The sequence below is a fragment of the Amblyomma americanum genome, chromosome 3, assembly GCF_052857255.1.
Source record: "Amblyomma americanum isolate KBUSLIRL-KWMA chromosome 3, ASM5285725v1, whole genome shotgun sequence".
In the NCBI taxonomy this organism is placed as follows: Eukaryota; Metazoa; Arthropoda; class Arachnida; order Ixodida; family Ixodidae; genus Amblyomma; species Amblyomma americanum.
This window is the reverse complement of record NC_135499.1, coordinates 87,356,356-87,383,302: the sequence shown is the minus strand read 5'-3', so window position 1 is coordinate 87,383,302 and position 26,947 is coordinate 87,356,356. Positions and strand designations below refer to the sequence as shown.

The window sequence follows — 26,947 nt, the reverse complement described above, 5'->3', positions numbered from 1 at the left end:
TCGGTTGCTGTTATGGTTCTTATGACTAGAAAAACATAAGTTTTTACTTACCCTTGTAACTGTAACAGCAGGCGATCTGTTGCTGCCACAGTTGTAGCGGCCTGAAATAGCTTTAATATTCCGGTGCAAAGCGAAAACATCGGTAAAACTCTTTATGTACGAAGTCTTGAACAATATTGTAAAGAGAGGTGAATATTACAGGACAAACAGCAATAAATGTTTTTAATGTATAAGGTTTAAAAAAGGTTTCAAGTCGGAATCTTGGGGTCTACCGAACGTAGAAGCGACGTTATTTCCCTGGGTCTAAAGGCAGACGACAGATGCCATAACAACCGTAAAAATTCCAATCGGCGCACCGACATGGCGACTCGCAGAAGCGGTCATATGGGCAGACCTGCGTTAGAAAAAGTGTACATGAATGTCGAGAACGTTTTAGAGATGAATTTCTTGGTACCACATGCCTTATTTATGGAGCAAAAAAACTACTCTAGCATCATATTAGGTCCAGCACTTTTTCGTTTAAAAACGAAATTCCGAACATGCCCAAATATCCACCTTCATTCAAAGTGAGGCGATGCTTTCTCCTCGTCGCCACAGTTCTGGCGTGGCGTGGAAACTGGTGGTGCAACTTTGCTACCCTTCTACTCCACAGGATTTCGGACCATCGTATAACACAAGCATTTCTCTCTCAAGCTGCCCAGCTTTCGGTCAGATAAAGTAAGGCACCAGGCGGCGTGTGTTTGAAATAAACAGATCACTTGCTGTTCATCCTTGTGGCACATCAGATTTTACTCATCTCTAGCCTCTCTTTGCCACCAAAACCAAGAAATAGGAGTGTAAATCTAGTTTTAGGAAAGCAATTATGCGGAATCAATGCAGTTTATAACAGAGGTAACTTCGCATGTGCTAGGAATTGCCGAAATCTCGGCATCGTTCTTTGAGGCTTTAACGGTCAATCATTGTATGCTTTCCTGTGAAACATCCATAACGAGACCAGTGTTGCCGTTCACCGGCAATGCACTGCACTCTTTGGAGCACATTTGTTTCAAATTTTTCCATCTTGTTTCCGCTTCAACGAGTAATCACTAACTTCGCGACTAAGAAGACTGCTGGTACGATGGAATGCTGTAGGGAAGGAAGCCACTCCCTTAATTTTGTCAGCTAGTGCATCTCCAGCCGAGCAACGCAAAAAAGTGTGTGTTTTGCATAGCGGGGTGCAGACGTTCTTAAATCAATGGGACAGTCCGTCTGTCAAGCAGACTGATAAGCAATAAACGGATATTTGGGTTCATTTACGCAGCTTATGGAAGTAGCGTATGAATTCCGCGTTTACTAGGAATCAACACATTTTTCCTGATGACAACCTAGATCCAGGCCTCAAAACTGAACATGTATGACCGATTAAATATTTAGGAGTGCATGTCGCTCTCTTAACACGGTATGTTGATATTAAACGGATTACGAACATGGGTCTTAAAATATATTCTTCCTCAAATGTAGCCTGCAATAGCTAATATGGAAAGAAGTTCTTCTCAGATACACTTCACATTTTATGTCTCGATTTCAGTACACGCCCATAACCCACAATCCGCGTCAGTATAGCTTGTGGAATTCCTTTGAAGCAGTTATAACACATGATCAACATCTGCAGCAAATGATTAAATATCTAACTATGGTGACAAGCCTATATCAACCTTCCTTTTAAGACCAAAGAGGTTTCCTCAGTAGCACAGCTATTAGGGACGATATTAGATTCGTATTGGCAAAGGCAGGTCCTACAAAGGACCAGAGTGAAACCATTCGTTTCCAATATTCGGCCGATCACCTGTGCTGCTTGGGTATGCACGCCTCTCTTTTTTCATGGACTATACTATATAGTTCAGTATGCTCTCGAAAAGCAGCTCTGCGCTCTGCTCACCATATATTGTTACGATCAAGTGGCAGTAGAAGCCGAAGTGGAATCTCGCGTGACAGGACGAACGAAGACGTGACGTGGAGGTTAATGCAGCTCCCTGTTCGTGTTGGTGTTCCCTGCTATGAACTCTTTATTCTAACCCCCAACGCTTGTAAATAAATGTAAATAGTATTTTCCCGTAACAATATTGCCACTGTTATGCCATCAAATTAAAACTCTTTCTCTTCACCGATTTGTTTCGCTATTCAAGCCTCTCATCGCCATCGTGGCCTGGTACAGCTTATGTGTAGAGCTCGCATTGACTGTTAAAAACGCTGCATATCGAAAAGCTGAAGTCATATTTCAGTGTTAGTTGCACTCCTTCCGCTGCTGTTGTTTTTTTTCTATGTAAACTGTATAACTGTACCCTAGTCTACTGTATATAACCTCTGGACCCAAAGAGACGAGCTAATTTCTTTTTCTAATTTCGTACTACTGAAACAACATGCATACGTTTTGAGGTTTGATTTCTAGGTCATACAGTCGAGGTCTAGCTTGAAAGTGTTAATTGGGCATTTTTATCACCGGAGTTGTAGTTATTCTAAAAGTAAATATTTTCTTATCTCGAGGCCCTACATTTCGAATGTAGGAGTGCATTTTCTGGCATACCTATGCGGACTCGCAACATCCTCCGCTTGGTTTTAAGACATCAATGGCGAGAGGCGCTAGCACAGGGTGCCAGCATGCATTTATTTAACAAAATGCGTTGGGGTAATTGTTGCTTCCCATGCTTTTTGAATACACATCACTTTTTACTGCGACCCCTGTTAGTATTATATATGAAACCCTGCTTGCGTCACTTAACGTCCCACGAAAAAAAAGAGCCGACGTAGACGCAGCGCTAGAATATCGAGCGTTAACACACCTTGCATAGGTCGCCGGTCCGAATCCCTGCCGCGAGCTAGACTTTAATTTATTAGTAAGTCTATGCTGCACGAAACGCCAAATCGTATGCCACCACCCCACATACTCTGCGACAAATGGGTGAGCCTTAATGTTCCTAGGAAGATTCATAAAAACGTGGCACGGGTGGTGTATAGGTCACCAGTTCGAATCCTTGACGCGAGTTAGCCTCTAAAGTATTTAGTCCGGTTATGCTGCACGAAACGCTGAGTCGTAGGACACCATCCGCAACATTCTGCGACAAACGGTTGGCCCATAAATTTTGCACGAGCATCAGGACTTAGTGCCCCGACTTTGACGCTTGCCAGACAGTGAGATACAAACCGGATTGACATAGTTTAGTTTCGAGTTGTCGTGAACGGCAACACGATTCTGTCTGTTATTATTTGATACCATGATGCAAACACCTCGGCTACCATAAACCACTGGGATACTTACTCGTTGCTATGGAGGCCGCCACCTTGTATCCTATCCGTGGAATAAGCATAACTCGGAGGCTCGAAACGCGACCATTAGAGCTAACGATCAAAAATAAATATCACTTTCCTGTCCTCGCATTCATTTCTGTGCCCATACCACCAGGCTTACTCTGTCGTGTACATATAATATGCAGAGAATGCACCCGTCATGCGAGGCGGTTCTGAGAAAATAGATGCTGCACGTTGAGACGCGTCGTCTTTTCTCAAATATTTATTACCAAACATTGTTTACGAATATAGCAGCGGCATATTATATATAATACATTTATGTTTCAGTTCAGCACACATATACGGAGTAGCGCAGGCCGTCGATCTCTTTCGAGGTTCAGCCGTGATTTTACATTTCTGTGGTTACAATTTGGTAAGTATACCTGCTGTTACTTCGTGCAAATATTGTATATTCTGGACAGGAGAACGCGATTTGAGTTTGGGGTGGGCAATTATTTCAAGGCTGAATTGTCCATTTCTGAGTGATGATATACGGGCCACACTAGAAACTGAAACTTCTCTAAACTTTTTATTTTAATACCGATCAATAGTACCAGCAATGGGTTCCTGCTGACTTTCTTTTAAGGGCACGGCTTCAAGCAACCCGTGTCACGGCAAAAAAAGTGTTGTCGACAGCGTTCATTGCCGACGTGTTAGTCGTTAACCGTGAGCGAAGAATCCGGAGGAAAATTTCGAGGAAAGCAAACTAGATGGCAGGTGACCACATAGGTCTCTTAACCTTCTGGCTTCTTACTTACCTGCACCTCGGATCGTGAGCAAGCTGCCCACCATGGTAAATGTCGGTGAAATTATTCATTGTTCGCTAGGGGCTTCTAGGGAACACCAATCTTTTTTGTAGAAGCCCCACCGATGCAAGTACCTCCCATTTCACGGCAGTGGCACATCGCTTAAACGATGCACTACTGCGACAGTACCGGAATGAGGCCTACCAGGGATCTATGAGTCTAATAACCAGAATCAGCAATTTGGCATGTAAGGGCATGCATTCATTAACGCTATCACATCATACCCTTAACGCGGAGCTTAAGTATTCCGAGCATTTTTTTTAAATAAAGACTTCAATCACTTGGCAAGCCTTTCTGCAGCCTTGCACGGAATAGACAGATTTAGTTCACTCGCACGTAGAGATTTCACGCACCCAAACGCGAGAAATATGTATGCCCTACACGCATGTCGTCACTTGATCTGAAAGGCGCTTTTGACAACGTTTCTCACGACGCCATCTTGAAAGAGCTCAACGCCCTCGATTGCGGACCCAAGACCTTCAACTACATCAAAAACTTTCTCAGCAACCGCACGGCCACGATTGGCATGGGAGATGTCCGCTCCGGCACAGAGCAGACACCCAACAAAGGCACTCCCCAAGGCTCTATCATCTCTCCTCTCCTCTTCAATATAGCTATGATCGGCATGGCAAAAGCACTCGAGGCTATTGAAGGCATCGGCTATACTATCTATGCTGATTATATTACCATCTGGTCCACCTGGGGTTCCCTTGCCGACAAAGAAAACACCCTACAAGAGGCAGTCAATTGCGCAGAAAGACAAGCAGCTAATTGCGGCCTCCGCTGCGCACCCGACAAATCCGAAATTATCCGCATTCAGGGCTATGCCTACAAATCTCCCGGCGACATCGAGGTTTACCCCGAAGGCACGAGAATAAAGGAAGTCCCTCTTATCCGCATCCTGGGCCTTTGGCTTCAGAGCGACAGGAAAGCCAACCACACGTTACAGCGTCTCCGGACAACTGCCCTCCAGATCTCCCGCAGGATTCGGCGCATCACCCGCGACCGAAAAGGCATGAGAGAGGAGGATACAATTCGACTGATACAGGCTCTAGTTATGAGCCGCCTGTCATACGGTCTCCCATTCCTACCACTTCTGGGGAATGAGCGAGACAAAGCAGATGCCATCCTCCGTACCGCCTACAAATATGCGTTAGGCCTCCCGATGTACACGGCCAACTGCCACCTCGAGGACCTGGGACCGACCAACACAATAGTAGAGATTCGAGAAGCCGTCTTAGCATCGCAAAAGGAACGCCTCCGCACCACCAAAGCTGGACGCGCAATCTTGGAAAAAGTGGGTTCCCTGGCTGACATACGCGCCGTCCAGGACAACTGAGACCTACCCTCAACTCTGCGAACTCGCGTGTATGTAGCTCCACTCCCGAAGAACATGCACTCGGACTCACAAAAGGGACGACGAAAGGTGCGAGTGGACTATCTGCGCCGCACACATCGACAGGCACAAAATGCTGTATACGTCGATGCAGCCATGTACCCCGATTCAACAAACGTGGTGGCGGTCGTCTAGGACACCAATTTCAAGGAAATCGCCAGCGCCTCCCTACGAAACTGCTCTCCCACAGTAGCAGAAACTGCTGCAATTTCCCTCGCAATCCAGCACGGCGATGCTACGGGAAATGAGTTAAAAATTATCACCGACTCCCAGTCCGCGTGTCGCCTCTTCCTCTCTGGCAGACTTCCACACTCCGTCGCTCCCATTCTGACTACCCCACAAGTTCAAAATTGCACATGCAAGCACCAAATCACTTGGACTCCTGGGCACGAGGGGCTCGAGGGAAACGAGGCCGCGGACAGTCTAGCTCGAGGATATACTAACCGAGCGACTAACCTCCCCGACCTCACCCCTCTGCCCTCTACGTACGGCGAGCGCCTGCTCCTTCTCCGAACACAAAGACAAGTCTATCCCCCACCACACCGTAAGCTAACGGCGGCAGAGGCGAGAGAATGGCGACAACTACAGACGAACAACTTTCCTAACCTACACAAGTACCACATCATCTTCCCCGACAGATATGACAGCATCTGCCCCTGGTGTGGCGGAATTCCAACAACATATCATGTAACATGGAGCTGCTCCGGTCCCAAGCCCCCCGAACTAGACAAATATCACTCCGAGGAACAGTGGGAGTCTGCCCTGCTCCGCTCTGACTTGGCGACGCAGCGAAAGCTGATATTCCAAGCAAGAGCAACTGCGGTGGACATTGGGGTCCTGAAATAAGGACTCCGCCCAATATCTGTATTTTCGCCTCTCTATCCTACCTTTTTAAAATAAATGTGTTCTACTACTACTACTACGCATGTCGTCTTGACCACTTTTGGTTTCACGTGCGATACGCAAACTAAAAGTAGATGTATGGCCGTATTGCACTAAGCTATTGCTCGCGCATGCTTTTCCACGTTGTATACAGTCAAGTATGATCACTGCTGTAGCCAGTACTACCCAAGATGAATATTTAAGCCGATCCAGCGGGGCTGCTTTAGCTCACCAAACAATGTATTGTTGTTGGTACATTTGTTAGTTTCGCAATGCGTCGAAGTGCCTCTTGTAATCGTAATCAGCTTTCATTGTGTCCCAAAGACGGAAGTAGTGCCGAGGCTCCCTCCAAATACGCCTCCGTTGGTGAGGCGATCTCATGTGCCGCGGTCTTTTCAGCCGTCGGTTGTTTGGCCCCTGAGCCTACTGATGCCTTATTTTTCTCCATCGCACTGCACTTCACATGTCCTCGAAGCAGTTGGACATCCTTATGCCCCTTGGTTTTTAGAAAAAAAAAACTAAGGCGTGGAGAGCCCATACCCATGCTGTAAGCGGGCTTGGTTTGCCTCTTGCATTGAGCGCTCTCAATTATTCGATGTCTCGAGAAAGCTTGCGTGGGGCTCTCTAAGTATGCAAAATAGCTCGCAAGCTTCTGGATCTCATGCAGGTTTTTAAAACTCACAGCAGGCCCGTTGCGTACCGATCTGGGTACGCAAAGCCGTTACGTACGTGGAACTAAAACTGTCCAACCTCTCTCGTATTCCGTACGACACATCCAATTCTAACGCGATAGCGTTAAGAAGCCCGTGTCGCTGAAATGTCGACGACATTGTCGGTGTCGTTGACCATCAACGAAAAGCGCACGAAAAATCCCCAGATAAGCAACCCAGGTAGGCAACCTAGGTGGCCCACATAGGCGGCAGGGGGTCCAATCAGGTCACGTGACCTGTGCTGTCGCCGCAACCTGCCCACTGAGTTGGGAGCTTACAGCTCACCGGGGCAGCTGATAGGTAAATTATTCATTTCTCGCGAGAGTTTGCTCGGGAAGAGCAACCATAGTCGCACAAGCCCCACTGTTAGCAGCGCCAGCCATTGCAAGGAAGTGGCGCATCGCTTAACCACTCCGATACTGCACGACGACTGTTATGAATATTCCCAGGGATCTATAAAGGTAAAGTAGAGATTAACCGAATCCGCATATATTGGCATTAACACACTAACGCTGTGGCATCACGCCTTTTAAATGTCCCCACCATCTATTGGTCTTGTGAGAAAACTGAGGCTTACTCGCATGAAAATCCAAAAATTAGTGCTGTTTGAAAATATTGCTGGTGGTTTATCTCTGCTTAACCCCGGTTGAAAGCGAAAAGCTGCATTTCCCTGGCTACGTTCGTGGTCGAGCGACTAGCGGTTTCCATATATAGCCACACTGACACTCACACAGTAGTATAGGCATTTTTTATTTGTTAAACATCTTGCTTCCTCCGAAACGACATAAAAGGCGCTCACACTAATCAGCTTATATCTAAAATAGCTTTGGTGATATTTAGGACTGTATTATTGCTCGTTGTATTCGGAGATATGGAACCAAATCCTGTTCCGAACGACGCTCAAACCTCCATTTTAATTCGTTTACGGAGCAGTTCGGGCGGCCACCGAGATATGTAAGAAAGGCGTTTTTCTTTCCTTAAAACTAACATTCATTTCCTTTTCCTTCTATTACTGCGCGGTTCAAGTGTCAAACTGGCGGCCCAGCTGAGTGCTAGAAAAGCTTGCCTATTGGAGCTTTCAGCTTCAAAAACAAATTCCACATTTATTGTCACCAATATGTGATGAGCATGTTTTTCATCGAAAACTGTGCTGGAGTTAAGAACGTGCGGCATATAGCAGAGATAACCAACTCACTAAGAAAATTTGTTGGCGTTTGGCTAATGGAGAGTAAATTACCCAAGTAAATAACGCGTAGATGAACTATAATTAGTTGAAATAGGTCGCGATCATATTTCTTGTCTTCGTGCCGCTGGGGCCTCTATCTGTCGCACATTATAGTGCAGTTCGTCTAGTTGCTAAACGAAAGCAATGAAGTATGGCTTCCCGTCTGTGCGAAAAAATTGCAGGCTTTTGTTATGATCGCATGATTTATGCTCACACTCAGTTTGACAGCTGTGGATGTGCGCTCCATAAACTTCGGGGAACATAGTACCTTGAAGTAAGCAGGATACAAGGTAGTTCATGCGTGAATACTTCGGCAACTAAACTTATTGCCCTCTTACAACCAACGCTGGCTTTGCGCAATGATGAAAATTTTCTTTACGCTAGAATTTCTTCTTTATTTGTGAGCGTTTACTTCTGCAATTGAAGCAAGTGTTCCAGCCCACCGCGCACATATTCTCTTAACGGATTGACCATAAACACGAGCACAGTTATACTGCGCTCTGCACTGTGCCGATTTCCAAAACCCGCGGCCCACCCATTATCTTTCGCTATCAAATGTTATGTGCATTCGTGTGAATATCTGTGGCGCCTGACGCTCCAAAGTAGCTTTTCTCACGGGGATGCGTTACTGTAGCATTACAGTGCGTGAAAAGAGGGCACCGAAGTTCTATTCTCCAGGAAAGGTACATTAAAGGCCTGATCTTACGTGAGACAAGTGATAAAGGTGCATAATAAGATGTTAACTTGATTTTGTTTGCGCAGGTACCTAGTAGACTTATTACGCTTGGAAATATGCCAGGAATGAAGAAGACACTCACCTGTCCGACACATGGGTACTTATCGTTTTTTTGTGGTGGGTCAGGACAGCCTGGTCCACTGGCTGTAGCACTAGAAAGGAAGAAATTTGAAAAAAACTTTTATAGCGCACTTTATTTCTCATCTCCAGGAGACACTGAAAGACGCCACTAGCTCGTCTTCTATATCGGGCATCCAGCACTGGTGAACGCTTCATCTTGCTCCCCGCTCAATGATTAGTCAAACCAGCGGAACAATTTTTGATGCTGCGAGTCAGGAGTGTGAGACAAGTGAAGCCACCAGGGAAAGTATAAAGCCGTTCGAACTCTAAATCGCATGATGCTTTGCTGCACTAGTTTCCCACCGGCGGTGCGCACTAGTTTCCTTTGCGACAACAGCAGCTACCTCTGCTGAACCCTTCAAATAGAACATTCGAAACTGAGCGCTGCGGGCGCCTTGCTTGTGTAGGGAAGTTGGAACTTGTCGGAGCTGTTGACAGGCAGGGATTAACTTTACACCGCATCTCCAAACGAGTTCAAGCCAGGCGATTTAAGCTGTGGAGAGGTTGTTGGAGTGCATGCCATATTTTTTAGAAACTCTTCTGAGCATCGAATTTATGGTTGGGCACTGCGACTGACTTGCTTCTGGTGTATCTCACATGAAGGCGTAGGGGAAGGAAACAAGATATGCACCCTTGTTCGACCTTCAGTGTCTAGTTTGGTTTGGTTTGGTTTATGGGGGTTTAACGTCCCAAAGCGACTCAGGCTTTGAGACACGCCGTAGTGAATGGCTCCGGAGATTTCGACCACTTGGGGTTCTTTAACGTGCACTGACATCGCACAGTACATGGGCCTCTAGAGTTTCGCCTCCATCAAAATTCGACAGCCTCGGCCGGGATCGAACCCGTGTCTTTCGGGCCAGCAGCCGAGCGCCGTAACCACTAAGCCACCGCGGCGGCTCCTTCAGCGTCTAGATATCGCAACAGACCGTAGTTATAGAATATTGACGTAATAAAATCCAAAGCTCTACTCTTTGAGCGTACCAGCGGTGCGTGAGCGTCAGTTGAATCTTCGCGGCGTAGATGACAGTGGGAGGCTGCGGAAACGGCCAACTATAGTGGAAGGAGTTTAGGGGCGGATGGCTTCGGCCGTAGCAAAATTAGGAGGAAAGCCTTTCGCCCCCAAGATAAAGCAGTCTATGCGTGGGAGCAGCAAACCTGGACATTAGTGTAATTGCTTATCGCCCCATGTCAGAGTGGATACGGTTAAATTGGTCATTCGGCATGAGGAAACTGCCCAGCACGGCAATGAAACGGGACCAGTTGTTTGCTTTTTGAGAAGTAAGCAGGAGAGTGAATATGCAGCGGGGCTAGCTTTCTGGAGTAAGAACTTAGGGTATTTGGTTCGATTTGGTAGGAAGAAGTTAGGATATTTGGTTCGATTCTGGAGTATTGCCCTTTCGCGTTTTCTTTTGGATTTTAATTTAAAGTGTTTGTTGCTCGTCTATCATATGAGCTGTTCCACAGAAATGTTGCTGCCTGCCTGTCGGCCTTTTTTCCTTTTTTCGTTGTTTGTTATTGACAATGAACTGTGCAATTGCATCCCCACTCCTACCCTGGCCACCAAAAGGCAGCTGGGAGGATTGAATAAATAAAATTTAAAAAAGTGCTTCATACGTTTAAATTGGTCATTCGGCATGAGGAAACTGCCCAGCACAGCAATGAAACGGGACCAGTTGTTTGCTTTTTGAGAAGTAAGCAGGAGAGTGAATATGCAGCTGGGCTAGCTTTCTGGAGTAAGAACTTAGGGTATTTGGTTCGATTTGGTAGGAAGAAGTTAGGATATTTGGTTCGATTCTGGAGTATTGCCCTTTCGCGTTTTCTTTTGGATTTTAATTTAAAGTGTTTGTTGCTCGTCTATCATATGAGCTGTTCCACAGAAATGTTGCTGCCTGCCTGTCGGCCTTTTTTCTTTTTTTCGTTGTTTGTTATTGACAATGAACTGTGCAATTGCATCCCCACTCCTACCCTGGCCACCAAAAGGCAGCTGGGAGGATTGAATAAATAAAATTTAAAAAAGTGCTTCCTTACCAGCCTCATAAACCTGAGTGCACCACCATTTAGGCAGCTTCCAAGCACGCCGGGAAGTGCCGTCACCTCGCTCGCTCGTTAATGTCACGCAAGCAGGGACGTCTAAAAATTCGCTTCCATACCACCCACTCTATTGACAGTTTTCTGCCCGGCTCTCTCACCTGGCTTCGCGTGTCTGCTACCCACCCGGCCTCTCTTTAAAGCTGCTTCCCCAATGTTTTGCCTTTGTAAAATTCACCTTATCAGAGCTATTACTTGACCATTGGAATAGGTATTATAGCAGCTGGGTGGTTCGTGAAAATGTTTCGTTTCCTGAGCTACCCGAGAGGACTCCTGTCAAATGATCACCAAAACCTGCTAGATCAATAAAAGGAGAGGCTGAGAATTCATCGTTGCGTTATGCAAGGAATAATGAAGGCCCCAATATGGCGTCCTGGGGTACACCTGATAGGAGCGCCTTTACTCTCGATGAGCTGTGATTGTGAGCAAAAATTTGTTTTCGATGCGATATGTTTGCTTCTAGCAGGGGTGAAGTGACTCTTATAAATCAGAAATGTTACAATTCCTGTAACATTAGCTAACGGTAAAGTATGTGAATTGTCTTTGAAAAATCAACATAAAAGTCACAGAGAAAGTATTTCTTCTCAAAGACATTACTTTTAAACTTTTTGCTTATTCAGCGCTGTTTCTGAACATTTTTTAGGTATAAAGCCAGAGTGTTATTCGGAGAGAATAGAATGTCTATCCAAAAATTTGGTCGTTCGCGGTAAAGGGTATTTATTATATGAAGTCAACTCTAGATGTCCTCAGCAGGACTACACTTCATGTTCCTAAAAATTCTTTTGACCTCGGTTTCAATTGTAGGGATGACAAACTCAGGGAAAGCTGGCATTTCGAAAGCGCAACCTGCTGGCGCGTCGACGGAACAGCGTAGTGCTTGCGTGGCGCTGAAAAAGTAATGATGAAATGAATTCGACATGTCTTCTCTGTCAGCAACTATGCGGTCTTTCATTACTGATGTGACGGGAGCTTTGTAGTCTCGATTTAGGAGCAACAGTTGACAGACTTGGACCATCAGGCGTTCTAGCTAAATACAGTTCCTGAAGAGTGTCTAACAGGCAATACTGTCGACTCGCCGACTGAAGGCGTCATTTAGAGAAAGTACTTAAAGCGCACTCACCCCTGCAGGAACACGATGCAGCAAATTAAAATAAAAAATTTCTTTTCAGAAATCAACATTTTGAATCCTGAAGAGTTTTGTATCCTTCGCTACCGCCTTCAATCTGAAAACAATATGAACAAAGAGCGTGAAGTCAGTGCGTTAATCAACAGATGAAAATAGCATGAATAATGAAAATGCTTAAACACACCAGCACAAAGCTCAATTTCTTTTTACGTAGGTAAAATAAATTCAGGCTAGCATAGCTATTTTGAAGCAAAGCAATGTTTTTGGTCAACCGTTTGACGCATGCCTTATAAGATATATTTCACAGGCACAAAATGTCGCCTATGGGACACTGCGACACTCAAAATTGTCGTATAATTTGAGTACGACAATTAGGACACGGGTACCTTCTTCTGAGAACCACCGAAGGGGACATTTGCTTCCACTGCAGATAGCCTTTCGAACGCGAGCTGAAGACTACCAATAACTAAACCCGCAGGACGCCAGCATTCACGAAGCAAGCAGCGCTCAACGCTAGCGATAGAAATAGTCAAGATTATAGAAGAGCACGGACAACAGAGACAGACAAAAAAATATATTCAGACTTGGGACATCATTTAATGTTACTGAAAAATATGGGAAGAGATTCTATGCCCTGGAGAGCCAATACAAAAGTATTGAAGCCTGTTCAATAAGCAAAAATATGCTGCTTCTTAGCTAACCTGTGTTCCACCTTTAAGACGATTGAAAGACGGCGTGCGAGAACCGTACACCGAGGTTTGATCACGAAAGAACCAGCAGTGCCTCCCCGTCTAGAAAAACCGCTTAAAAACAGCGCAGAACAATAATTTTCAGATATCCCAATACATTTTGTTAAAAGTCTGCCGAAGAAGCAGTTTCGCAGATCCTTCATTGGCTGTTGTCATACTCCTGCCAAAGAGCAAGAAGACAATTTTGCTTACACCAGATTAAAGCGTCCCCTATGTCCCCGTCGGGTTTTGCAGTTCATGGCAGAAAAATAGATTTTCTCATTGTGCACGCTTCATCTTCAAGAAGTACGCAGAAAAAGCATTCGTCATATAAACAGCAAGAAAGTCGTGATTTGTTCCCTTTCAATAGTCCGTACAACATCCTTAGCCCTAATATTTTGTAATAGGAAACCCTTCTGCTTTGAAGTAAACAAATCCCCTTATTTCAGCTTACATTGTTCTTTGTGTTGGGGTTGTTCTTTGTGTGTTAGAATGGCGTGTGTTTGTGATAAAATATTACTTTTTACGTTTTTTTTAGTTTTCTCAGCACCGTGGACGGTTTTCGTAAATTACTGCACAGTTTTCTTTTGCTGGAACAAAAATCATCTTTAAAAATATTTAATGTGTGTGATAATGTGTTCATACATTATTGATAGCTGCAAACTTTCATCAACATTGAAAGCCATTATATATTATTTTTTAAAGATGGTGATAATAGCATTACGAACTAGAAACATTATTCAAATATCTTTAGATTAATTTGAGAAAACTTATGACTGCGGCCCGAGAATGGGAGGATCAAATTTAAGTAAGTTTTAATCTGATGTCCTGGCTAGGGACTTCTAAACAAATGAAGCGAAACGATCTAAAACTGTTTTCAATGTCTGCGAGAATCATAATTAGCGCAAGTTCAAACAGTTAGATCTGTTTTATGATGAAGACGGTGAAGAATATTAAGACGCAAGGACACCTGTGGCGAAAAAGCGCCACTGTACAAGGTGTTCTCGTGTACTCAAGTTGGGTGAAAGACCCATTGACAAGCATTTCACTCCCAAAGTAGCCGAGCATTAGACTACGGGAAGGCTTGTACCCAGTGTAATACCAGCAGATACCCGGCAGCATTGGGGTTGACCCACCCACACAAGGCGCTTGCTCAAACTGAGGTTCCATCGCTGCGGTATGTAGGTGATTTTATTTGCTTCATTTGGTTTCATAATGTTTCTTCTGCTATTTGACATAGAGTAATTTTTGTAACAAATATCAGCAGACTTGTATTTTCCTAAACTGGCATATTTTTGTGTTCTTTTCAAACAAAACCCGTCAAGACAAAACTGCTCCTCAGGCATGTATCATTTTAGTGCAGTATCTTTACATCTCGGTGCGGAACAAGCTGTTACTAAGAACTTTTCTACACCGCGTAGAAAAATTACAGAGCGACCAGCTTACTGCCGGTTGCCCGGAAGGTATTTCCAAAGGTGATCGCAAATAGAATCAGGAAAACATTAGACATAAATAAACCAAATTACCAGGCAGGCTTTCCTAAAAGATAACAGACGATATTCACACTATCAATCAGGTTATCGAAAAATGTGCAGAATATAACCGACCCCAATATAATGTCTTCGTAGATTACGAGAACAAATTTGACTCTCTGAACCTCAGCAACCATACAGGCGTTGCAGAATCAGAGTGTAGAAGAGTCTTATGTCAAAAGACTGGAAGATACTTATAACGACTGCACTACTACCAAAGTCCTTCATAAAGTCGGCAATAAAATTCTGATAAGCAAGAGATTTAAGGCAGGAAGACACTATCACGCCATTGCTATTGACCGCCAGCTTACAGGAGCTGTTCCGAGGCCTTTATTGGGAACAGTTGGGTATAAGAGCTAAAGGATAATACCTAAGCAATTTACGATTCGCTGATCACATTGGCATGTTAACTTACTCAGGAGATTGCCTGCAAAGCATGTTAAATGAGTGTTACGGGCAGAGCAGTAAAGTAGTTCTTAATTTAGCATGCACAAAGCCAAAGTAATGTTAAACAGTTTTTCAATGGAACACAGCTCAGAATTGGTAGCGAGGTGCTGCAGGTGGTGAGAAAACAAGTCTACTTAAGACAAGTGGTGGGCGCTGGGCGGGATCGTGAGAGGGAAATAAGTAGAAGTATAAGAACGGAGTAGAATGCATTTGCAGGTTCTCTCAGATCATGAATAGCAGGTTACCAATATCCCTCGAGAGAAAAGTGTACAACAGCTGTCTTCATACCGCTACTGACCTACGGGGCACAAGAACGGAGGCCAGCGAAAAGGGTTGACCTTAAGTTAAGGACCACATAGCGAGCTATGGAAAGAAAAATGATAGGTGTAACATTAAGAGACCGGAAGAGGGCAAAGTGTGTGAGGGAACAGACGCGTGTTAATGACATCCTAGTCGAAATCAAGAGGAAGAAATGGGCTTGGGCAGGGCTTGTAATGCGATAGCAAGATAACCGCTGGTCCTCAAGGGCAACGGAGTGGATTCCGAGAGAAGTATAGTGAAGTCGAGGCGGTAAAAAGCTAGGTGGGCGGATGAGATTAAGAAGTTTCCGGGGATACGGTGGCCGCAGCTGCCAAAGTATAGGATTAATTGGAGAGACATAGGAGAGGCCTTTTCTCTGCAGTGGGCGTGTCAGGCTGATGATGATTATGATCGCCCCGTGTGGTTTCAGTTACAATCGCCCAACTGTAAAGAGAAAGGACTTTAGAAGGTATTTGGTGTCCAAGGAAAAATAGCATGTTTACCTCAGTTCCCAGCTAGAACAACATTTACGGCAAAACTCTGTGTAATAGCTTCCAGGCACGTGCTCAGTTCGAATGACGATGTTGCTTGTTTTCTTTCTTTCCATTAGCTCCTTTGTAATCAGTTGTACGTCTAAGAAAAGTACTATCGACGACGACGCTCCAGCTTGTTTAGGCATATCACGATGTCTATCTAGAATCTATCTAGATATCTATCTAGACCTAGATCTAGTATATCTAAATATCCAGAATACCTTCACGAAGTTAACAAGGGCCACGCTACCATCATGTGATTAGTAAACTAGGTGGCAGTTAAGATGCGAAGTCTCAAGGACGAACTCTATGATGCGCACTCCAGTATTACATGGATAAAGGTCCTCTTTGCTTATTAGGTCGCCCGTGTAGGCTATTATTGTTTTTGCTTTGAGTTAGTCCCAAGAAAATTATATTAACTGAGCGCAGAGCTTATCTGAGACCGTATTTCCATACAGCGGCTCATTGAGCACCTTGGTTTAGTCAGGGCATCCTGTGCCAGGGACTGTAGAATGTAACTTTTGACAAATCAGGCTTCGGTAGCCGGCATGTCAACATATTGGGCCCATAACAGCATTACACGTGTTTTTTTTTTAAGTCGCACGTTTCAATCATGTTTTTTTCAATCAAGGAAAGGATCGAAATGCCCGCCCAGTAACGAAGAAATCGCTCGCTTCTTACGCAAGAAGAAAAGCCCAGAAAAAACACGTGGAAGAATTCAAAGAAACATACCGGTTACAGTTTTAGCTTTGCCTACGAGTTGTTTGAGTCGCAGCTGAGTTTCGAAAGTTCTTATTTTTGCTTACAACACAATTTAAAAAGCATAAGTGGCAGTGTGCCGAATCTCCAAAGCAATCGAGCCAGCCCGCAACCCCTTCTTATTGAAATACGACATGTTTAGTGTCAACTGAAGCCGGAAAAGCAGGCAGTGACTGGCTAGTTTTTTAGAACGTTTGGCACTGTAGTCTGGCAAGAATCCACCGATCAATTTCTTGTTCAGTGTTATCCTAGCCTGCGCCCTTAAGAATGCATTGCCAAATTTTGTAAATGTGTGATTAGTTCAAGAGAGGAAGCCAATCATCTCAGAGTTGAAAAGTATTGCTTCATAAAAAGACGCCAGCGCTTGGTCGTCTATGATTTTTCGTGCAGGCGCAGTACCACTAAGCAACAACCAGCTACCCTTTATTCGCGCTAACGGCCGTTTCTGCAAACCTTCCACACGTGCAGAAAAATGCTCCGTGCTATATTAAACAATGTCTGTTAGTTTGGCTCTGTCGTTGTACATTTCAGTATTTTTGGTAATATATTTTATCCCCAATCCCTTCCTGTCGCTTTTTAGGTCGCAGTAAAGCCTATGTGAAGGAATGGTGCGCTGATAAAAGCGACAGCATCGAGTAATCAACAGCTGTTGTTTTAAATGGGCCAGCCTGAGCACCTGAAGCCTGTGGAGCTTCCAAATTCAAAGTCGCATTTTAATTATTCATATTAGGTCATTTAAACATTGTTTACGTGTTTGAGTGCGCATATGGTAGTCAGCCGCAACACTACATTTTATGCCTACGGTTGTCAAGAAAACCCTTTTTGCTTTACCTAGAATGACGCCATGGCGTGCACATTTCTGGTGCCTTATTGGAAAGTATTACGTCAACCAAACGCTGCACTGGTTCTCACTCAGTTTTATACGTTTATTTAAATTCTGCAAGTTCAAGGAAACTTACTGAGTTAAAGTTTTCCTTGAAACTCACCCCTGCAACAAGCCATCAACACAGAACTCCTCAACTAAAGTGTAAAATTCTGAGGAGAGATGAGGTGCTTGTACGTGTCAAACGCCTTACACGCAGGACTGCAGGACGCGTATCTTGAATTTCTCTACTACCGAATATGACAACGGGAAGTTTTTATGAAAGCAGTTTTTTATATAGTATAGAATTCCACTATAGCAATCTGTAAATAAGGCCGCAGATCTCATCAGGCTAGGCTTGCCTTTTTCTGCTTTCCACGTTTTTTCGATTACCAAAAAAGTTCTTCAATTTTCCACGCCAGACTTGAACACTTGATGTGAGCGATGGACAAATTAAAAAAAAAAGGATTTTTCTACACATTGAACGAATGAGTCATTACCTTGAAAATTTCCATAACACTATTTTACAGTATTCCATGGTTGCTCCGCATTTAAAATTGATATCCTAGTATAAGGCAGTTCTCACATTTTCATCACCACTTCGCACCGCTCACCTACAAGTAGAGAACAGCGGCTGTCAGAAATAGTGAAAAACCTTTCCTAGATATTTGCTCAACTGCCGACTACGAGCTTATGACGACAGACTGCGAAGCGGAACGCCATGCATCATATACGACTGAGGCAAACTGCGCACCAGCTGCGATACAACTTCATAGCGGGCTCTCGACCTTTAAGAATAAAAGTGGATTTCGACACGGGGACTACAAATGTTGCTGAATGTGCGCGTTTTCATCGGCATAATATGCGTCTGACCTTGGCGCTTTAAAATTTTATTCTAAATGTTTCATGTTATGAATTGGGCCTCCGAGTTAAAAGAAACATTTTAACCCATCCTATGTAACACTGGCGCCTTGTTCCGCTCTCCAAAATATTTTATAATCCGCATGTGGCATTGGTAACGGCTTTTAGATTGAAGGCAACATGGGTCAAGTTTTCCATGTCTGACGAGTAGAAAGAACACAAAAATGAGGAATACGGGAAAGACAGAAAAATGGAAAAAAACGGGGGCTCACTAGCAACTCATTTGTTTCGCGAAGACCACATTTACAGTCTGTATATAACGTCGGCCGCCGGTTTCCTCAGCCGGCAAGAGCCGGTGCGAAACAGAGGACGATGCCGGCGAACACAAGGAGCATTAGGCCTCAGAACATCACCATCATCATCATCGTGCTGCGCATAACAGCGAGAACAGACAGCAATGGACGGCTTTCTATGCCTGCTGGCATCTTGCAGTTTCACACCTGGAGCTCGCCCCAGCTTTCCAGATTGCCAGACCAGGACCGCCCACCGTCACAGGCCTGCGTTTCCAGGCCCAGGCGCCGCTGTTGCCAGCTTCGGCTGCTCCCGCCGTCCAAGGAGCCTTCGAGCATTCATCACTTCCTCCGCGGCCGGTCTTCGGCCGACCCGCTTCTAAGGGCTTCCTGACAAGGACGCGGCGGCTGATTCCTTAGGCAACGGCTTGTCCTCACCGCGTCATTGATACCCACCGCGTGCGCCGTAGGCCTACCTATGGAAACAACCCTCCGTGCGGGCTCCGAACCGCACCACGCCGACCGCTCGCAGCGCCACAACCCCGAACCTTAGATTTTAATGGTCACCCTTTTTTCTTTCTTCGGATTTTTTTCTCCGCTTTCGCGCTTTTTTATTCTTTCTCTGTTTTGTGTACGTCTATATGCCTTTGTTCCGGAAACCTGGGTTAGTGTGTTTTCTTTCTTTTACATTGCTGCCTCGTTTCCTACTACCGACTCACCGAGGGTAGCATCCGGTGGCGTTCGAGCCCGACGCCTGCAGCTTTACGTTACAAAAGGCAATGCAAGTCTTGAACATGCTTGTTCTTGCTGGTTGCTTTAATCTTTAGGAGGGGTCATCGTTTCACTATTGTGCCAGCATCGGTAGCTGAGCATTAATTGGTTGCTCCGACTTGGTAGCTGAGCTGAGATTCAGTCACTTATCTGCATGATTTATAAAGTGTTATTATAAAAACCAGTTACTCTTTCCTTCCGTGCGTCAGCGTGTATCAGTAGTCCGGCTGCCTTCCGCCAGATCAACATGAAGCTCCAAAGAGCGAGGTGAAGAAAGGAAGGAACGCGATCTTTACTGGTTCTGTTGACTCTCTTGGTGGAAGAAGCTAAGCGCAGGTTCCCATGTGACGCTGTTCAAAGCAGCTTACCCTGCCCGATATATGAGAGTACTCTCTTTGACAAAAAATGTGTTGCGATTGAAGCTGTCATGAGGCTTAGACTTTGCTAGTCCAATCAGTGGATGGAATGCTGGGCCCGAAATTTCAAGGTTTCCATCTTTATAGCGGAAGTTGCATACGGAAATTGTCAGGATTCCCTCTAGTATTGGTGTAGCAGCTGCACATCTAACAGAATTTCTATACGTTTCAGTTTTTGCCTCTCCCGTAAAACTCTCGGATGAACAGGCGGCTGACAGCCTTTAAGAGTATTCTTCAAAGATCTAAATAAATTATGCAAAGATACTGCGACATTAAATTCGCTAGGGGCTACCGCCTTATAAAATATCTATAGGAGAGTGAGCTCGTGTTCAGATATAGTTGCACCTGGAGAGAAATAGCAGGGTTTATTTGGTAGGAAAATCAGAGACGTAGTCCTCAGTGGTCAGTCTCCGGCATACTATGATGAAGTGAAGTATACGAAGAGTAGAAAAAAGGAGTCTGAGCCTTCTGTGGCACTTTTCCAGTGATATCAAGCGCCTGATATGTTACATAGCTATGATATAACTATGATGACTATGAAGATGGTGCTCAGTTGGAGCCCCATCCTCAACCTCTGGCAAGCGCGTAAGGACTTCGGCATCCGGTCCCCCTGTGCCATCCTATGAAGTCTTTAGAAACTTGAAGTACCACGTTATTGCGCGACACTTTTCCGGAAAGAAAAGAAGCTCGCATGGTAACAATTTCTGTGGTATGGTGGACCGAGAGGAGCTATGGAACCAATTTTTTAACGCGTGTACAGCACTTCAGGAGAATCAGAAAACAAAACCTGCCCTCAAGATTTGCAATGTGGCTCGTGCGGTGTATGTCGGCTTTAAGCTCTTAAATACCCGACAACTGGCACAGATCTTCAGCTAGAAAAGCGCCGCTCATTATTCCAGTGAGCCAGGAATGTTTAATTTTGTCATATTTTTGTCGGTAAAGGTTATGAATACGCCTTCATTATGTGGTTGTACGTCGTGTAACCACGCTGTTATGGAAAGATTTATAGCGAATATTGGGTACTAAAAAACAGTTCCAATTTCAACTGGAAGCTCTCATAGAAGCCCATGTTCTTTATGAGGATTCATAGAAGCCCGAACACCACTGTGGACGACAATACATAATGATCTTCTACACATTTGCAATTTTAAGCGAGGGAAGCGAGTACTGTCACTCTCAAAGAGTACTGTCTAACACAAAGACAAATTTGAACCTCCAAAAGGAGCAGTTATGAACTCTCGGGATGTGTGACGAATGGCAGCGTCTTAGAGCGGAGAAACTAATCTGGTAGCTTAACATATAATGCTTACTGGGACTGGCACGACTTCTGAACACGACACATTTACGGAAGTTAAATCTTGAACCCTCGTCACCATTCTCATCAGCCTGACTACGGCAAATGCAACACAGCGGCCTCTCTCACATCTCCAATTAATCATGTTTTGTGCCAGCCGTGACCACCTTTAGGATAGCTCTGCTAGCCAAGCCTCATGCATAAGGTTCTAGCGATAAACACTGCCAGGTTACGCTGCCAAGGACGCCTATCCGGAGGCAGAGATTCTTAGCACCCTCCTCCGCGTCACAAGTTTGACCGACGCCTTGGGCGGTTGCTCTGCAGCCGATGGCAATTCAGGGAAGAGGGTTAATAGGTTTATTCATATAGGAAGTTGTGGCGTAGTACTGCAACAAGGGGGCCTAATCCTGTTCTTGTGAGGGATCACTGATATCAGACTGCACCACAGAACTCGCTTTGCAATTTCATCGAGCCGACTTTTTCTTCATCCGGTTAAGAATTGCGCACCACCGTGATTTCCCCCCTCCCCCACCCAGTACTCTTGCACGTAAGGCAGATACCCTACCTCAGTGCCGCCGCTGCGCTCAAGCCTCAACACGTGGGTGTGTCACATGACAGTTTGATAACGATTGGACAGCATTGGCTTCAAAGTAGTGCCTATGGTAAGGCTAAGCACGCTAAGTCGTCGCTCTGAGGATGCCCGCAATACTTTTCTGGTATCATAATACACACGTATATTTCTCTTGTAGTCGTCATGCATTTGCTTAACCCTTAAAGGCCTGTGCCAAGGCAACATACAAGGCAGCGGGGGAGAAGCCAATAAAAAAGCGGAGTAATAGGTGGCAAAACAAAAGCAGTTAGCAGTAAAAACTCGCAATCAGACAACTCCGCATTGAAAAATTGCTTAAATTCCAGGCGAGTTTTTACGAGATAAAGGTGAGCAAAATTGATGCGTTCTTGAAATTTCTGAACAGGCGAAAACACTACACTGAACAATCATTTTCTCTAAAAAAAAGCAAGGAAGGCTAGTAAAAGTAATATGTAAGACATGTTCGGAGTCAAGACTTTGGATCTTTGTGTGTTTATCTTCTCTAGTTTCTGACTTTCCTTTAAAAACAAAAGTGGAATGAGATCAAATGAGGACGAATATCTGGGGCCTCTAAAGGTCTACGCCATCGCTCATTTCCTTTCGTCCTCCATATAAGCAGCTCCCATGCTTGTTATTCAATGGCAAATACTCCTTTTGTCGATCCTAGACGTATACATCAAGCAATACAGCCAAGTGACGAAGTCTTAAATATATAACGATCTACAAACCTTGATGTGCTCAAAGTCTTCTTGCGGCCGCAAACGTGCTTGCGTGCTCCAGGAAACATCTTGTATTTGTACACAGTGTACATTACCACCCAACCACAATCATTTCATACTAACGATTTCCCTTCCTTTGCGTCTTCCCCTCCTTTACCTGTCTTTTGCAGCGATAGTTGTTAGGCGCCCGTGCTCCAGGCAACATCTTGTAATTGTACATAATGTACATTACCACCCAACCACAATCATTTCATACTAAAGATCCCCCTTCCGTTGCGTCTTCCTCTCCTCTACCTGTATTTTGCAGCGATAGGTGTTAGGCGCCCGTCCCTGGCTTGCGCGTCGTAGTCGTGCGGCGTCGTCGCCGTCGGCCGAAACGGTGGGTGCGCTAATGACATCCACCCACCAACAATGGGTAGTGGATGCATGCCGCGGCAAGTAACAACTTTTCCATCTATTTTTATTTATAATTTTATAGCTACTAACTCCAGGGACCATAGTCTTGGAAACCTAAGCTAACGGCAACAAGACGGAATTATTCAGCTGTATGCCACTAATGCAACGGTAGGGATAGCACTGTAGATTAAAAAGAGCAGCTTAGTGATGTACTGGCGGCCTGGTTTTAAAGCAGATTCCCGGCGAGAATACATTTCAGAACGTAAAGCGTAAAGATGAATAGGTACAGCTAGGAGCATCTTGCCAACATAATGCTAGTATTTATGAGCTCACGAGTAAACGAACACGTTTCTTTACGTAAACAGCCTGCCGGAAACTGCCGAAATATTTACAGCGAGATAGATTTTGGTGCAGTTCACGAAATTTTTAATGCATTAGAACGCCAGAAGTACGGCCGTCCAGCAGCATGTTATGAAATGTTACAGCGCATAACAATCAGTGTCCGCCGGTGTCACACAACCCTTGTCATACTAAAGCCAGTCAGGCACAAAACAGCAGTTTGATCATATCCTATTGCATGTCGCTGCAGACTTTGCATAAAATATTTACAAAAAGTGAACTTTACAAGGCATAGCCACCTAACTCGCCAGTGGCTGGGCGCATTACCTAATGTTAGTGCTTTTTCATTAAAAAGATCAGTGCAGGCGGAAATGGTGACAGTCGTCATGTGCGGCACCGGCACGTGAACCTTGGCGCGGTGCGAGCCCTGTGCCGTTATCACAACTACAACACCGCGGCCGGTGACTGCCTACTCACAGGACTGTGAGAAAACTACCCGCCATGAGGTGGCAAATCAATGATCGGTCGCGAGACGCTGCTAGTTTAGACCAAACTGTGTCCCACAAGCCCCGCAGGTGGCTGTGTTTGTAACAGCATCTTGCCAGAGCAATGGCGCACCTCTTAACCGCTGACTCACGGTGCCAGGAGTGGCATGGGGATTGCCAGGGATCTGCGAATTAGAGAATGACCAATTCCGCCTGCATGGGCAGCAATCCTGTAAGACTCTCGGGTCATACGCTTAAGGCGGAGCTACAACAGAATCAACACCACCAGAAAAAGCTAACTTTTTGAAAACATTCGCCGAGGACCCCATAAGAGAGCTCATTGTTATTGCCATGAAACTTTACGAAACTTATTGTGCGGAGCCCAGCGAGTTCACGCCAGCGTTTCACTCGCACACAATATCATCTCAATTTAGCTGCTATAGTTTCACCGGTGTTGTATTAAACGTTTGTGAAAGAGGCGTATGGTGAAAGAGGGCATGAATACATGAAGTTGACTTAAAGCAGGAAACTATGGTTTTGTACAGCGCTGTATTTTCTACCCATTTCATTGTGCCGGACATTATCCGGCTGCACCGGTGGTAGTCTAAGAGGCTGTCGGTTCTAATTGTACTGATGGAGAAGCAAGCGTTCGTTACAGTCGAGATAGATTTTTCGTGCTTGAGTCATTGTTTATTACCCAAAGGCAGACATATTAATGTGAAAAGGTAAGCAAGATTAGTGCATAGAGAAGGGCAGGGGCAGGGCAATGCTTTAGCTTGGCAAGGCTCCATGTCATTGAAAGGTTTCTGTGCGAGAATTTGGTCGTGGAATTGTTCTTTTGAGGAACACATACCTTCCTGTTCACCCTGAATACATTATTCTGTAGAAGGCATCCTAACTTTATCGAACAGCAATGCTGCAATACGTTATGATTAAAAAAGGGAAGGGATCTCGCATGTAGCGAAAAATCGCATTCTAATGAAATACAGGTGGCGACAAATTTATAATGAACCCTCCACTGAACAAAGATTGGCGTGTAGTGAAGAGACGCGTCATAATTAGCGTGTGCAGTAAAAATCAGTTACATCAAAGTGGTGAAATAAAATGTGATATTCACGAATAAAATAAGGAATTTCTATTTCGTTAAGTACCGCCGCAAATGCACTAAACCTCGAATAAGTCTCAAGAACTTGGCGCAGCTTACCAAATATTTCGCTGCACAATGTACAACGACTAGCTAGCAATTTGTATTGAACTGCGACGAGAAATGGCCGACTGTGTGCACTTGCACGGCTTGCCTCCCTTATAAAGGCAAAAATGAAGAATAGTTCAGTCACATCGTATAGATTGCGCTTAGCGCCTGAAAACAAGCTGGCTCTAAGGAGGCTTTACACAACTGCTACACTTTTATTGGCTGCCGCTATACATCAATCATAAAAAAGAACATCATTTTATGGCTCCTTTAAAAATCAGGGCAGCGCTCAAATACAATAAAAAAGGCAAAAAACAAAACGCACTCTTTCTTTTCTAAACGATTTCATTCTTGTGATATATACGTAGGGGCACAATGCGTCACGGCACAAAACAAATTTTGGAGCACCTTACTTTAAGTAAGCAACCGAATCGTGCAAATAAATTTTTCTTCGCTTTATATCTATTTACCAAGCTGGTTTCTGATGTTACCCTCTGTTCATAAAACTGGCAGTTGCGTTGAAAGATGAGCTTGTGTCAGGTGACGCACACCATTTTTGTTTTTTTGTATGACTGTTCTTCGAAGACACCTCGTAATATTTGCAGTGGTGTTCTCAGTATGGTAAATTTATTCGTTGCAATCCTTGTTCTTGAATGAGCAATGAAATGTAAAAGGATTTCGTTGTGTAACGCAACGTTCAACCCTTTTTGACGGCTCTAAAAATTTTGACAGCAAAGCATTTTGTGGTCGTTTTTGGTGGTGAACATAGGTGCGTGAATATTCTGCCTCAGCGGTCCCCAGCCGAGACATTACATGAGGGGTGCGCCTAATATGGCGAAGATATCGCTAAGTGAGATGGCTTGGGTGATGAACTCGATTGCTAACTTCAAGCCTGTGGGGCCACTGATGGTGAAATATGATCTCTCAGGTCACTTGAACCACTGGCAATGTGGATGATAAATGAGTGTTTGTATGTGACTGTGCATACGTTTTGATAATCTTGTTACCTGGCTGCAATGGCTGATAAAGTCCACCAAAAAAACGAGTCGGGCCATTACTCGACGGAATTCGTGGACGGTAAGGATCGAGCTGTGCTTTTATTGCTGTAATACTCCATCTCTTAGAGTAATCAGATATATTAAGTCTAGTGTCTAGGTCCTCAGTTAATTCTAGTCTCTTGCTTAGGACAGTATGATGAAAGTCAGAAATAGAATTACATATTTTAATTGTGGGTAGATGAGGGCCTTGTATGCCAAATATTTAATAGAAGTTGTAGCAAGCGCTCGATTGTGATGCAGATAGCCGAATAACCTCTCTGCGATTCTTAGAAATAACGCCAGCATATGTTGAAACAATATTTGGCTGTCCCTTGGAATATTTACAGTTATAAGGATCGAATAACTATAGCAGTCAAGACTGGAAATTGCACCAAATCATGCCTCGAGACGTGCGAAAGCTCGAAAGTGGTTTCTTGATATATCTGCTCCCGTAAAGGCACAATTTCACTCACTAATTGGCAGTCCTTCCTTGCTGGTCTATTCCCTTCATACAAATGGGGATCTTGAGGGTTGGACGAAAGCACTCAAACAAGCCCAGAAAAAGCCACGCGGGATAATTTCAGCTCGGCCCCTTCACAATATCCGGACCACTACATGATCTGTAACTCGAAGAGCAGAAAACGACTGGTACACACTCTTCGCACCCTGCGCACCAAGATTCGCTTTGCTGAAGGCGCTAACCAATTGAAGCCATAGGCCAAAGAAAATCTCGCTACCTTCGCCATACATCACTCTATCAAGTTGATGACATGACAGGCATGCTCAATCGACATCGAACCCGTGACATTGACTGAACTGTATGGGTACAAAACCGGCTTCTGTTCCCACTTCTCAAGAGCTCCAGTTCCCACTACGCACTGCAGCCTTACAATCCAAGCTCTGCGTCCTGTATACTCATTTCCTACCATTAGCTGCCCTCCCTACATGGGCTTTCCCACCGTAGACTTCAATGAGCAGATCACC

At 44.7% G+C, this 26,947-nt stretch overlaps 1 long non-coding RNA gene across 1 annotated transcript; it reads right to left on the bottom strand.

Annotated features, from left to right (window-relative positions):
• Positions 1–200: 200 nt before the first annotated feature.
• LOC144123136 (uncharacterized) lies at positions 201–25,059 on the bottom strand. Its single transcript, XR_013313016.1, has 4 exons — positions 24,939–25,059; positions 12,408–12,510; positions 9,162–9,231; positions 201–394 (listed from the first exon to the last, which is right to left on the bottom strand). It is a non-coding gene; the product is annotated as an uncharacterized LOC144123136 (long non-coding RNA).
• Between the last annotated feature and the right edge of the window lie 1,888 nt (positions 25,060–26,947).